Here is an 11,522-nt window from a genome sequence, read left to right as displayed (position 1 = left end):
ATATTTGTCAACTTGGCTACAAAAATATTTTGCGTGATAGTTTCTTAAAAACAGAAACTTCTACCCATATATTGAGTAAATGTATCCTTTCAAACTATCGCTGGTTGACTGGAAGAGATCCCTTCATTGGATAAGTCCGTCATTGTATATTTACCTTTTTGTTACATATGTACTTTTACATGTGTTCTTTGTACAGTAAAGATATTACATACAGAGTCCGCAGTCCTGGTAACGCATATAACTTAGGCTCCAACTTGGAGTCTGTTGAGAAGGGAGTCCTAAATTTATAGTGTTAGTTTGGCAATATCACACCGGTTGGCGGCTCGCCAGGTACTCTAATTGAAAGTTTGAATGCATTAGACGTGATATATTTCAGCGAATTGATGATATTTGAAATGAAAAGTTGAGCGGTCGTGGATAGTTCACACGCGTTCAAAATGAATCAGGTTAAGAAAATCCGCTTTATAAAGTAGATGACGCTGCTGTGCGTAAAATTAAAAACTAATTTATTTTCTAAAATAATAATTACAACGATAATGATAAAAAAACGAGTACCGGCTGTGAAATTAATAAGAAATTCAATGTTGCTTCGAAATAAATAAGTGAAAATGTTTTGCCCAGCACAAATTTATAATTGGATTTAATTGCAATTGCATAAAAATCTCACATATCAAAGGATTCACGAAATCTGAAAATTTAAAATTTCAGCTTTATTTTATTTGGTGAAAATTTCAATCCTTACCAAATAAATTTGTATGGAATAACATTATTGCACACAGTAAAATAAAAAAAAGTACAGGAGTCAAAGAGTAACTTGAAGGCAACGGCGGACTTATCCCATGAAGGTATCTCTTTCAGTTAATCGGTAAGCGAAACAAGAAAAACATAAAACCGGTGACTTGTGCAAGCAGTGAAAAAAACAAAAAAAACATGATAAACATTTAAAATATAGGTATCATATATAGGTATAAGCAACAAGATAATTAATATGGGAATATAATAAAATATATCTGAATATAAATATATTTGACCCTAGCCCCAAAGTAAGTTCGAGACTTGTGTTATGGGATACTAACTCAACGATACTATATTTTATAACAAATACATATATAGATAAACATCCAAGACCCGGGCCAATCAGAAAAAGAGTGTTTTTCATCATGACCCGACCGGGGATCGAACCCGTCCCGGGTTCGATTCCCTCTCGGTTCAGTGGCAAGAAACTTTACCACTGCGCCACCGAGGTCGTCAATATAATGTTGTACAAAAATAAATTATACTATCTCAAATTTATAATTAATATTTTGACAAATTAACATTGATCACAAGGTTGCGTCCTGTTATTCCGTCAGTGCTATTATAAGTATAATTATCTATAGAAGGTTTATTAGTGGCTCGTCTCGGTTTCGCTCAGGTGAAACCATGATAACGAACCAACAGGAAGAAAGTTTTTGTCGTCCGATCTGTCGGACAAAGATAGTAGAACCACGTGGCCGGAGCGTACCACCAAATCATACTATCATAGTATCTATTGGTGAAAACCGTACAAGAATCGTTCTGATAGTATTAAGATAAACGCATTCAAACAGATAGACGCAACACATCTTTTAATAATATGTGCGATTCTACCAATGTACCAATATACCTTTGTAATAATATCCAAAACGTCTGGGAAATAAAAAAGGTATGTGCGCGTTTAATACCTGTCGTTAGTAAGAACCAAATTTCAACGAAATCAATCAGACTTTGCTTGATTGATTAACAAAGATTATAAATACTGTCAGTGTAGCATCTATTTCCAAAATATAATTTAGTTATCAATCATTTTATCAATAGTTGGCCAATAATTAGCTGTTGGAACACGGCGTGGCATGCCTAAACTTCATTTTCCGATAGTGTCACAATTACATCGCAAAAAGCAAATAACGCAAAAAACAATGGGAATATCATGTAACTGGTATTATTGCGCTTATTTATAGCGTTCGACACGATTTTGAAACGATTTGGTTTTGCTGAAGTATTCCTTACAGAGCTTCCATTCGAATAGCACTTCCTCCAAAGCTCTTAGATATTATTCTTGGCTATTTATTTATCTTAGAGCACCTAAAATTTTTTAGGGCAAGTCATTGCGCTCACATTTTATTCAGTGTGATACGATTTAAAGAAATTTTATCAGTCCAGGTGAATACGAAAAATTAAAACTTATTCTTTTGGATGGGAAAATGACGCCAGTAAAAGATTAGTAGTTTTGTAAAATACTAGCGGCCCGTCCCGGCTTTGCTCGGGTAATAACATAATAAATTATATACCCAAACCTTCCTCAGGAATATTGGTGAAAACCGCATGAAAATCCTGGCAGTAGTTTTTGTGTTACTGAGTTGAATTTGACGCGACAGAGTATTTTGTTTTGTAATATGTAAGGAGATATACCTACTCGCTTCGCTCCAGTACTTGGATACCTTTGAAATTTCGTGATAAAAGTTCAGTAGGTACCTTTTATCCCGAAATTTCCACGGTAGATTTGGATTGAGTCGTCCATGTCGCCACTGGTTTTTTTTTATTTATGTTACAATAATTTATATGAAAAATACAAGCACTACCAACAAAAACCTATATAGGTTTATACGTGGTAAGGCGAGTCACAACTCATTACAAATTTACTCAGTTAATTATATATCGAAGCGAAGGTACAGCATTATATATCGAATCGTCGAATATTCAAATCTAAGCGTTCGTATCCCTATGATTTTTAATCGAAACGTGTAAAACATTTTTCATATACAAAGTCAGTATTAGCAAGTGCAATCAAACCGTTGGCCGCCAATCAATGTGATAGTTCTCTGTAATTACATTGAAAAACAACGCTACAGAGACATTACTGGACAATATGTACACTGTGTTTCGATTCTGTAAACTCACGTCGGATTCCGCGCGGATATGGCTAATTTGTATTCTGTAAAACTCACTCGAGCACTAGCACTTGCGGGTGCGTCGGCGAGTTGAACTAAACTCACTCCGGAATTTTGACAAAATATGTATGAGATGACGTGCAAAATTCGCATTCTGTAAGAAAAACGTCAAAAACCTCACGTCTGATTCCGTGCGGAGTTTTTTGAGGTTAAAGAGCCACTAGCGTTTTTGAAAGATTCTGGAATTTACATTTATTTATTTATTTACAAGATACACAGATGGATTATAATAAAAGTAGGGCTCAAGTATAAGCTTACTTCATAGGTATTCCTCATGGCTGAGGGTCTTGATCATTACATGAAATAAAACACACACAACAATTTTCTTGGCACTATTAATGAAGACACAAGTTAATAATCAACCAGTACGCAGGCCCAGAGATCTAGCATTGCCACGTTGAATGCTAGTTCTCTAGGACGAGATATAGCAACCATAAAGAATTATACATAAAATTAATAATATACGGACAAATCACAAAGATTGAATTAGCCACAAAATAAGTTCGAAACTTGTGTTATGGGATACTAACTCAACGATACTATATTCTATAAAATATATAGTTAGATAAACATCCAAGACCCGAATCAATCTGAAAAATTAGATCTCTCTGTAATCGAGTGAGACACTCGTTAATGATTCTTATTCAATAACAGCGCTACATGCAAATTGTGAATTTGAATAGGTAATTGGATATCGTCCGATATGTACTGTTCATGAATATTACAAAACCCAGTGCTAATGCATCTCTATATGTGACTTTGCACACGTAAAGGTACCTTGTGGTCGATTTTTAGAAGCGCATATTTCTGTAATCTGCTACTCAAAAACTATTCAGATTAAAAATAAAAATACGTAGATATAGAATCCATGACGTGCTCTCACCAGTGGTAAATCACATAAATGGATTATTTACATGATAAGACCACATGTCTTTGTTATACACATAATATTATCCTTACATGTTATAAGACAAAGTGGCCTGCCGCGTCTGTCTTTTCGCGATAATTACGACAACTACTCACGGATTTCCATGTCGTTTTCACTAATAAATAATGTGATTCTGAGGATGGTTTAGATATATTTTCTTACCTGCTAGTGTATCAATAATATGACAATAAATTATTATTTCAAAAATAAATGCGTTTGTGAAAACTGTTTACTAAAAAAAATAAAAAAGTAGGTATGTAATCTAGCGATGGAAAATGATCCACCGACAAGAACAAAGTTCTTAAATGAATTGATGATAATAATCTAGCGGTCGAATTTCGGGATAAAAAGTATCTTATGTGTTATTTTAGGTTATATTCTACCAGTGTACTAAATTTCATAACAATCCGTCTAAATAAAAAATACCAAAGCTTTTTTTTAGAGTCACATCTAAAAATAAAATCTATTATAACCAAAAATACGCAAATTATAAAACATTTAACACACTTTAAAGGTCACATTGCATGTAACAACACAATTTTCAAATAAAACGTTATCAATATGTAAATTGTCAAACAATGAGCCCATTGAGATTGTTTATTAATTAATTAAACGTTCAAACAAAAACCATAATTTTCTGTTCCGTGTAACCGCATATTAATTGAGACAATTCTCCGAAAACCTCTACGAAATGAATCTTGGGTATATTGCCATAATTTCTAGCGATTTTATAAAATACTAGGTTTTTCCCGCGGCTTCGCCCGCCTAACTTTCTCTCGGAAGCAGTTATTTTTTCGGGATAAAAGATACCCTGTGTCCTTTTCCGTACTTCAAGCTGTATCTTAACAAAATTTCAAGAAGATTGGTTGAGTAAGTAGAGCGTGAAGAGGTAACAAACAAACTTAGTTTCGCATTTGTAGTATTAGTTAGGATAAAAAGAAGAAAGCTTAGAAACAGTGAAAAATGAAGATGCTGTTGTGATTTTTTAACTGGCCGCTTGCCTGACCTCAATGGAAATGCATTTGTTGTCTATCAGCTGCGAAGGCTAAAATGTCTCTTAGTCGTCTCGTTCGTCACCCAATAGAGGATATAGAATAGTCTTACTCTAGTTTTAGTTAATAAATATATATAAAATATATTAAATAAATAAATATATTAGGACAAAATCACACAAATTGAGCTAGCCCCATAGTAAATTCAAGACTTGTGTTATGGGATACTAACTCAACGATACTATATTTTATAACAAATGGGATGTTTATCTATATACGTAATATCGTAATATAGATAAACATCCCAGACCCGGGCCAATCAGAAAAATATCATTTTCCATCATGACCCGACCGAACTCCGAATTCGGGACCTCTCGGTTCAGAGGCAAGCACTTTACAAAAATAAAAATAAACAAAAACGCTGATAGTGTAACCCCGCTTCATATCATCTAAACGCGGCACATGAACCACATCAGTAATCATTCGATATTACAAATATGTAAGCGCTTCATTAAAATATGCCTTTTGAAAGCGAACGTCGCAACAAATGAAAATAATTCTCGTGAATATTCTAGAACTAATCTGTACTGTCAACGAAATAAGTCGGCAAATTGATACTCGCTTTTTAGGATTTATAGTTTCGCCATGTCCGTCTGTCCATTCAACCGGTCTAGCTCAAAAACTTAGTACTCGTACTAGAATGATGTATTTGGTACGGGTATTACTCATTAATCACGCCGATAAAGTTGTCAAAATATTGAAAAAATCAAATTTTTTGAGTAACTAAGTAATTTTTTGAGTAACACCTGAAGTGAAAAGTATATTTTATTCATGAAAAGTATATTTTATTTACGAAAAGTATATTTTATTCATGAAAAGTATATTTTATTCATGAAAAGTATATTTTATTTACGAAAAGTATATTTTATTCATGAAAAGTATATTTTATTCATGAAAACTATATTTTATTAATCATCATGTGTTGTTAGATCGGTCTTTAAAAAATATTAGAGGTCTGGGAAGACAGATTTTGGATTTAATAAACGGTTCATAAATTAAACGAGTTACCTCGTTTAATGTAAACAAACATGACATATGGACATTTGATACAGTAGATTTGAATACAACATTATCCACTAACACATGTGGGCCCCAATAACTCTATCAGTAAAATCCCGGTAACCCTCATTATAAAATTTTTAGTAGTAAATATAACCTCTATTTTTCAATGTGACATTGCAAAGTTTTTCAGCTATATTGAAATTAATAATCAATTTAACACATTTTGAAAACAATAAATTTAAATTCAAAGCTCTTAGGTGGTTCCATGAAAAATTTTATTTAAAATTCCAAGAATATTTAAATAGAACGACGTTGAAAATAGTTTTCCATTTGAATAGTAATTGAAAGATATGACTTATTTTAATCTTAAGTGACTTATTAAAATACCTGGCATTATCTCATTTTAACTTTCCAGAGAAGTATTTTAATGTCTAGTATTTTTCACTGACTTTTATTTATTAAATATTTTGTTATCTCTGCTTATTATCGATTTATATATTGATTTTTGAACCCGTCATACACAAGAGCTTTGTTTGTACTTACTTCTTTATTTTTTTGTCATTACGAAAATATCTGTACAACTTTTGTCATTGTAAAATGTGTATAAATATTCACTTCGCGTTTTCTAAGTGCACAAAATTTTTTATTTCCTATTTTTTCCCCGAAATGTATTTAAACGATAAATGGATTTGATGATTTCATTATTTATTATCATTTAAAAACACAATTACAAAAAATACATACATGAAATGCGTTTCGACGAAACCACATAGATTTGTATTCTAATGCAATTTCCATATATACAACAGCCAACTAATTATGTCAAAATATGTCGTGTGATTTTTTAAGCTCCACAATGGCGCAATGACTTGTATAACTACGACGATGGACAACACCGATTCAATCTAAAACAAACCGACCTATAAAAAAGCAGCTACAGATTAAAATTTTATTGATTTTATTATACAGCACGGATTGGGACAAATCCGGGTCATAGAGTAAGTTCGACAGAAAGTTATTCATGAACAAAAAATACAGAAAATTGGCGTGGTTCATTAGCGGTGGCAGTCAAATGTAACCATTTGACATTTGATCATCGGTTTCTGAGCATTTTAACGGCAGTTTATTAAGCTTACTGTAAGAAAAACCTCAAAAAACTCACGTCGGATTCCGTGCGGAGTTTTTTGAAGTTAAAGATCCACTAGCGCTGGCCAAGTGATTGCGGGGCCAGGTGGAACTCCCTCGACAATGTCGACAGCCTTTATGCCTATCATGTCAGATACCTTTGGGCGACTTGAATAAAATCTGACATAAGCATTAAATATTAACACATTTGATAAGAAAGAATCCTAGTTTCTCTGTCAGAAATTCACAGAAACATGTCCCAAGGAGCGTCGGACCTTAAGAACTCCTTTTATACATTTTTCTCCCGACTCAGACTCAGATCAGACGGATCTCCAGTCTTTACATTTGGCACGTATGTCAGACTGGTTTCAATAAAACGTAGCCATACGAGCATTAGAATTTTGCCGCTATTTCACGGACATGAAGGCATATTTGACCATATAGGGACGAATCACACAGATTAAGTGCGAAACTTGTGTTATGGGATACTAACTCAACGAAACTATATCCTATGACATATACATATACTTATTAGATAAACATCCAAGGTCAGGTCCCAACCCAGGTCAATCTGAAAAAGATTTTTCTGATTTTTCCATCTTGACCTGACCGAGGATCGAACCCGGGACCTCCAGTGTAGCAGTACGGCAAGATGACCATTAGGCCACGGAGGTCTTCATTCAGTCAGAGATTGCATGTCGACATTCCTATTTGGATTACCCCTTGTGGGGTTTAGCGGGCTTATATACCCCAACATCGTAGTGATGCACTGTCTGGATCGCAAAAAGTCTATCGTGGCAGCCAAATTGGAAAGGTCTCAACAAATTGGTTTACATCCAAACACGGATTATTCTAACTCTATTGGACAGAGGCTCGCGAGCAGTATTCCAGTAACTGAAGATATGGACTGTATATTATTCGGCTATTTGCCGAATTTACTGACTAAATCTGCTTACAAATAGGATACTGACACGCTAGCTGCGTCATAAGTAATAATATTGATTATTTAAGGTTTAAAGATTTTTGACCTTTATTATTTATCTTCTTTAAGCTATTCAATGAGTTTGTTTTAGTAAAATAAATCACTTTTGACACAAGACACAATCTTCAATCGTCGAAGTTCAATATGACTGTGAAGGAGAACATCGTGAAGAAATCTGCGCACTGAGAAAAAACTGGTTATTATTACAGGTAAAATCATTTCCGTGATCAAAATATTAGATTTTTTTTACGTTTTGATACTTTAGATTGATTTTAGATTACTTTGTATTTGTTAATATGCCTTTGACATCAATGCTTTAGAATAATTATTTTTTGTTATTAACGTTATTAAGAACTATTTACATCAGAAATTATCATATCTGTCATGTTTATGTATTCCTGTTAGCCGCTTATTTTTAATTTCGGTCTTTTTCTCAGAAATTATTGAGTAACGATCTCTGTTCGTGATTTCTACAATCATTGTTTTTATTGATTATTAAAATAAAGCCAAAATAATTAAAGAATCACGATAATTTGTGCGTAATTCACTAGTGTGTATGCAATCACTTGCCAGTAAACGCGGAAAGTAGACGTCAGGACGCCCTAATTATGTACCTACCTAGTAATGTAAAAGATTTATGCGACTTTAATAAAATGTACAAAACATTAGTAATTAAAACACTCGTAAAGAAAGAAAGAATCATCGAAGTGATAAAGTGCAAACATATATTTTAAAAATATATAATAACAGGTGCAACTATTCACGGTTATTATATTTTGCTGCAAAAATGTTTGCGAAACAGTACTTTTAATATTGTAAACACATTTCGACGCCATTGTAAATTCTATTAGTCTGTTGACGCTCTTGAGCGATTTTCATAAATATTTTTGTGGCGGATTCTCCATCAGCGTAGCCTAGATTTTGCCCGTTTACCTTCCTAAGAAAAATTACAAAATCGAATGAAAAAATTAATAACGTAAGTAATTTATGTGTTAAAACTGCTTTGATGAAATTTAATTTGCAGTTTTCGTTGTATCATTTCATTAAAAAATTTACAGTAATAATACAAATAGCTCACAATAAGCTATTAAGGATTATTAATATATTAATATACAACATGAATCACATAAAAGTAACTTCCTACAAGATACTTTGGGTGGTACTCAGAGCGTTTGTGCCGCTGCGGCCGCACTGTCGTTACAATTTATCAAATTTTAACAAAGACAAGAATTCGTTCTACTATCCGACTTTAAATTAATCTGTGCTGTGCTAATGTAAATTTTATGAATGTTTGATTTTGCAAATGAATCCTTCCTCAAGAAGAATGACGGATCGTTATGACAGCGAGGCCGCAGCGGTCGCAACGCTCTGAGAACCACCCATTTATATTAGGAAGAATTTATGTGATTTTAACGATACTCGGAATCGTAGGTACAATAAAATGAGTGCAGATACACATCCTATAATTAGTTTAATGCCTACAAGGCCAAGCACGCGACAGCAAGCGGGGCCGAGCATTCTGGTTATAAATTTAGATCCTGATGTTACATGGCAAAGAATACGTATGTCATGGCAGAAAGAGAAACGTCGAACGGTCAAAGTTAACAGTAGAAGTAAGCTAAAATATCACAAAATAGTGAAACTATAAAACTTGTCTCATTTTCTGAAACTTTTATATCATGATTTAGAAATAAATATATTGTGACTGATAGAAAAATTGAGATATACATTACACTGTTTTATGCAAAATCTATTGATCCCCTATGGTTTAAATGCTAAAACATGTTTAAACACGTATTTTTATCAAATTAACTGTCATCTAAAAGCGCAATTAGTAGAAAAATGAATGGAAAATTATAATGGTTTAAATTTTATATGGTTTAAATGAATGTGATAAGAATAAAAGAAGTCTTGTTATGTTTGTAGTATCGTAATAGTTCAGTATTCATTTGTGACTTTCTTACATATGTATTATAAAACTAACTCAAAAATTACTGCACGGATTTTCATGCGGTTTTCACCGATAGTTAGTGTGATTTCTAAGGAATTTTTAGGTGTATTATTTATTATATTTTTACCCAAGCGAAGCCGGGACGGATAGCAGGTATATAGTCGAAAGCATCAAATTTTTACGATAAAAAAAATATTATATTACCATCCGTAGTGACTAATCTTTGGCCAGACTCGCACCAGTTGTTCACAAATCAGTCGTTACAGTATCGGCACAAAGAAATACCTTTTAAACGTTATTTATTCGAGTATTTAAGGATCGAGACATCCATTCGATATGTTTAGGTACAATTAGTTAAAGGAAAATAAACAATAATATTTATTAAGCTTTATTTTACTTGTTTTTATCAAATTCAATTTCTTTACTGTTCTTTCTGTCAATAATTAAATTCAATAGTCAATAGTTTTAAAGTACATATCTTCTTGACATTTTAGTGTAATAAGGCAGGCGCGCACGCACGTTTAATTACATGCAAAAAGTCTATAACAGCAAATTTAAGAATATGATGATTTTTCAATCGCTAAAATCAAATAAGTAGGATGTTCCCCTTTATTCTTAAATCAGGAAGGCCGATTAAAAAAAAATTTATATTTAAGAAATCGGACATAAAAGGGATTCTAGAAATGATTTGTTCGAATTTGATTCGAATCAGAGACGCGCCTGTCCAATCAGTCACACGGCCCGTCCGGCGATGATCGCACCCACTTGGAAATACTCATAATATATAATATAAATAATAGAAAAAAATCCTTAATTTATGCTTAATAAAAAGTCTATTTTAACAAAAATCACAAATCAATAAAATTACATTTAAAATAATTAATGGTTAGAATTGTTAATTTCAAATTCAAATTAAATCAAATCATAATTGCACGCAAATAACTGTTCGTCCAGAAAGGTAGTATATATCCTACAGTGGATGATGATATTTTTGACAGCTGATAGGCCTCAGTAACATTCCGACAGAGTTGTCATCAGTTAGGTGTTTGTATTATAAACACAGTAAAATCTTCAAAATCATTAGGTGTATTTTTCAGGCCGACTTCAAGCTTCGTGGCCTGACAGCTAACATAATCAGGAACATTTGAGAACGAGAGATTTTGCAAGATTGGTTTACAGATAATGGCTTTTTAGGACGAAGCTGATTGCGAGTGGGTGCGAGACCGACCTACAGATTGGTGGAATTCAATGGAACTCGATTTTTGTATCGCATTATCACTGCTTCCCGTATTCGAAAAGTTGGCATTATTCGATTTGCCATTTCAATATTGGCCACGCAAATATTACAGCTTTTTATTAGTGTACACATTTCTCGTGGGGCTTATTAATTTTTGGAATTGCCCAACAAACGAAGGGTCTCGAATATTCGACACATGTTACTAATAGCAACTAAAACGACTTAGATAATTTGTTTTTAACTAGATGTTGTCTGCGGCTCAGTAATGTCAGTTTT

At 33.1% G+C, this 11,522-nt stretch overlaps 1 long non-coding RNA gene across 1 annotated transcript; it reads left to right on the top strand.

Annotated features, from left to right (window-relative positions):
• The first annotated feature begins 6,778 nt into the window (after positions 1 to 6,778).
• On the top strand, positions 6,779 to 11,522 carry LOC128676861 (uncharacterized). The gene is made up of 3 exons (XR_008405471.1): positions 6,779 to 6,949; positions 8,150 to 8,267; positions 11,107 to 11,522. It is a non-coding gene; the product is annotated as an uncharacterized LOC128676861 (long non-coding RNA).

The sequence above is a fragment of the Plodia interpunctella genome, chromosome 17 (genome assembly GCF_027563975.2).
Source record: "Plodia interpunctella isolate USDA-ARS_2022_Savannah chromosome 17, ilPloInte3.2, whole genome shotgun sequence".
NCBI lineage: Eukaryota > Metazoa > Arthropoda > Insecta > Lepidoptera > Pyralidae > Plodia > Plodia interpunctella.
This window is presented reverse-complemented; position numbering and strand designations above follow the sequence as displayed.